Genomic DNA, 4,206 nt, shown 5'->3' with positions numbered 1-4,206 from the left:
CCTGCTGAATGAAACAGCAGAAAGCAAAAGGATGAAGTTCAAAAATTAATGAGCTACAAAATACTGTTACCAACACAACAACCCAAATAGGTACCTGTAAATAATGAAGAACAAATACGTTTTCAGGAGTGAAAGTTTTTGAACCTAGAGTACTTCTGCCCTGGAAACTTTTCCACTTACTTAAGAAGAATGTTTTCTCATTACACCAGTATCCCCCAACTCACCCAGCCTACAGAGACAACTATACAAAGAACAAACACAGGAATTAAGAAGGTAGCACCATTATAAATATTCACACTATCCAAATCAGCAAAAAATTTCATTTCTCCTTTGACATTCAGTAGCCTAATAATACAGGGTAAAGGAAGCTCTCATAGCTGTTTATTGATAACATTCATAATGGTCATGCATATTACAATCAGAAGTTTTCTAGGGTGCCGTTTGCAAAGTAAGCCTTCATGCAGGTAGGTATTCAGCTCATTAACTCCATTTTCCTATTTCCTATTAGTCCCTGAGAAGTTAATATTTCTAACTACAATATGGCTGTTAAAGACATTATAACAATCATACACTTAGATGTTTGTGATGGAAATGCAGTGTGGCTTTAGGGAGAAGCACAGAAATTACAGCAAATTAGCAGTGATGAATACAGGTCTTAATTCTAAAATGCCTTCTTTTCATAAGTAAGGTTGCTGAAGAGCAACATGAATTATTTCAGTCATGGATAGAAAACTAGCCAGTGCCACTTACCCTTAATAAGTTGCTACTATGAATCCAAGTCATCTGGGGCTCTCAGACCTCTCTAATTGAGCATTTCCTTTACATAAAATCATCCGGATTTTGACCTAATGTAGGGTCATCATGATCCTTCTTTTAATTACTCAACAGCAGTGCTGGAAGAACTTAAAAGAACCAGGGATTTTCTTTGCTTAACAAGTCTTTTGCTTCCCAATTAACGTGATCTCTTTAAATTGTTCAGAATTCAAATGGGGATTTTTGGTGGACAATTTGCATTATTGCCAGCTGCTCAAAAACCATAAGCAATGGCTCCCAAAACAAGGGAACTGATTTAAAATTAAGACATTAGGGTGGGGGGAAGGGAATAAAGAAAAGTTCTTTTTCTATGCCTTCTGGCTTCTGAGCAGTTACAGATTGCACTTTAAAACTCTCTCCCCCTACAACCTCCATAGTTACATAATGACTTTTAGTAAAAAAAAATAATGAAAACTGACTTTCAATAAGCATATATCTCAGAGAAAATAGTATTGCATTTAAACAGCATGATCTTGAGATTTATAAAAAAGTATAGTTTAACAAATTGATTTAGAGATTATAATTTACATCTTAGTACTGTAAAGTTTTTACAATCTACTCTACTTGGTTTTGAGTATCATGGGAAATTTCAGATTTGCCACAGACATTTTTGGATTTGCATATATAGTTTATTAAAATTACTGAGCTATTATGAAAAAACTATTGACTTTAACACCATGTGCACCTGTTTTTTTAATGCCTCCAGAGACAGTGCCTCCACCACCACCCCGGGCAGCCTGTCCCAATGCCTCACCACTCTTCCTGTGAAGAATTTGTTCCCAATATCCAATCTGAACCTTCCCTGGCACAACTTGACCCCATTTCCTCTTGTCCTATCACTGGTCACCAGGGATAAGAGGCCAACACTCACCTCACTACAATCTTCTTTCAGGTAGTTGTAGAGAGCAATGAGGTCTCCTCTCAGCCTCCTCTTCTCCAGGCTGCCTCAGCTCACCGAGCCTCTCCTCATAAGACCTGCTCTCCAGACCACTAATTATCCCTTCTCTGCACTCTCTCCAGCACCTCAATGTCCTTCCTATACTGCAGTGCCCAAAACTGCACACAGTGCTTGAAGTGCAGCCTCACCAAGGCAGAGAGGATCACCTCCTTGGTCCTGCTGGTCACACTATTTCTGATTCAGGCCAGGATGCTGTCGGCCTTATTGGCCTCCTGGGCTCACTGCTGGCTGATGTTCAGCCAGCTGTCAATCAGCACCCCAGGTCACTCTCTGTTGGGCTCTCTCCAGCCACTCCTCCACAAGCCTGTAGTGCTTCTGGGGGTTGTTTTGGCCAAACTGCAGTAGGAATCACTGAGTTGCAAGAAGCTGAACAAATTAGTACAATGCAGTATTTATTTTAGCCAAAAGTAAGCCATCATCTCCTGAAGTCCTACTATAGTTTCTCAAGCTCAAACTTGCAAATTCAACCTTTGCCAGCTGGACAAAAAAAAAGCTAACATATATCTCTTGCTAGCACACAGAATAAACAGATTAAACATTTTAGAAACAACATCAAAAGAAAATCCTGATGACTTCTACAGGCATTAAATAGTTGATTAAAGTTTCTGCCATGTTCAATTTCCATCATTGTAATTAATTAATTGAAAGGGATTATATGAAACTCACCTCACAAGGTGCCTGTACTACCTCACCAGGAGAGTAACACTTTTGAGCAAAACTCATCTGTATATAAACACAGTTTCACAGGGACAGGCGTTAGACTCAAAGATCCTAATGGGTTCTTTCCAACTCAGCATATTCTATGATTTAAAGTTGAAGACACTGTTTAAATAAAAGATCAGAAATGCTTTAAAAGGCAATCAGTCTGGCCCCCTACACTAGAAGTTAAACTTCTTTTAAGTTGAAATACAGAAATGCATGCTAACCAAGCAGATGACTGCAGGTGCACCTAAAAGTAGTCAAGATCTTTACCAGCGCTACGGCTTATGTGGGGGCTTTACTAACAAGATACTCTTTGTAAACCTGTAAGCCACACACTATTCACTGCTCTGGTTTCAACACATGACACTCAGATTAGCTTTACTGTAGGTAGGTCTGGGTGCTGCTGTGGTAGCTGTGGTGCCACAGAACATAGCATGGAAAATGTTAATAGTAAACTAAGGAGAACAGCTCATGTTGACTGTGGTGCTATTATGAACATATCACAAGCCATACCCAATCTGTCCCTCCACACTAATGAACTACCAGTGGAAAACTGCATCCATGACACAAACCTATCTATACAGTCAACTGAGAGTTTTGACATTAAAATGTAGGCCTTGTATGATTCAATATTCATTTTGTTGAAAACTGAAACAGGGAGAAATCAATACGTATTTCTGATCATTAGTATTTATCACCAGTTATCATTTCTGTTCAATTCCAACTTCTCACCTGCACCCCTAGCCTGCACAACTTCAGCTGGTATCAATATTAGGCCTCTGACCTCTCTTGCAAGCTGACACTGGTCCAAGATTATAACTAATACTTCTGGGTGAGAGGAGGTGTGCTGCAAACCCAGACTTGTACTAAAGAAGAGACTGAAATTTATTTTCAAAAAATTATAACCAGTTACTTGAGAGAGAAACCACTGTGGGACCCAGAAGACTGAGACAGCACAAAACTGGTATTTGTTAATGTCCTGGTTTGAGCAAGGATAAAGCCAATTTTCCTTTTATTGTTGTTTTTTTTGTTTTTGTTTTTCCCTTCAGTAAGCTTTCTTTTAACTAGTAGCAAAGTGTTCCAACTAAGACTGATAACGGTGAAATGTTTTTCTAACTGCTGGGTCTTCAAGGTCGCATTGTTGATCTGCCAGCTCAGACACTACAGGGAGACCTATGACCCCTCTGTAGGAGGCTGAGTTAGACAGACAGCAAAATTGGTCAGAGATATCCCATTCCACATATCTACGTAAGCTCAGAGGAAGGTCTGAGATCACAGAAGACAACTTCCTTCCTGCTTCTTCTTCCCTTCTCTTCTGTCCATGGCCGGTGTCCAGGGAGGACTCCGTCCATCCGTCACCATCGACCCCCAGGCTCGAGCTCTCCTGACCCTCATCACTCTCTGCTTTCTCCAGCAGCTCTGGGATTTTTCGGGACTGTTCCCAGCTCAGGAGATGCTGTGGGAGTTGCTGGGGATGGGGGGAGGCGAGAGGCTTCTGCACGTATCTGAACGTATTTGTATATAACTGTATATACTTCCTTTTATCATTAGTGTTTAATTAAAGCTGTGTAGTTTAGTTTTCCAACCAGCCAAGTCTCTCTTTTTCTCTCTCTCCTTCCCTACCTGGATGGGAGGGGATGAGAGCATTTTTGTTGAACCTGAGTCAACAATGACAGTTAATTAAAAATCATATTCTGTCAAGTCAAAGAAACATACTTGTAGGCTTGTATGAA

Source organism: Chaetura pelagica, unplaced genomic scaffold, assembly GCF_000747805.2.
Source record: "Chaetura pelagica isolate M959 unplaced genomic scaffold, ChaPel_1.0 scaffold67, whole genome shotgun sequence".
Taxonomy (NCBI): domain Eukaryota; kingdom Metazoa; phylum Chordata; class Aves; order Apodiformes; family Apodidae; genus Chaetura; species Chaetura pelagica.
This window is presented reverse-complemented; position numbering follows the sequence as displayed.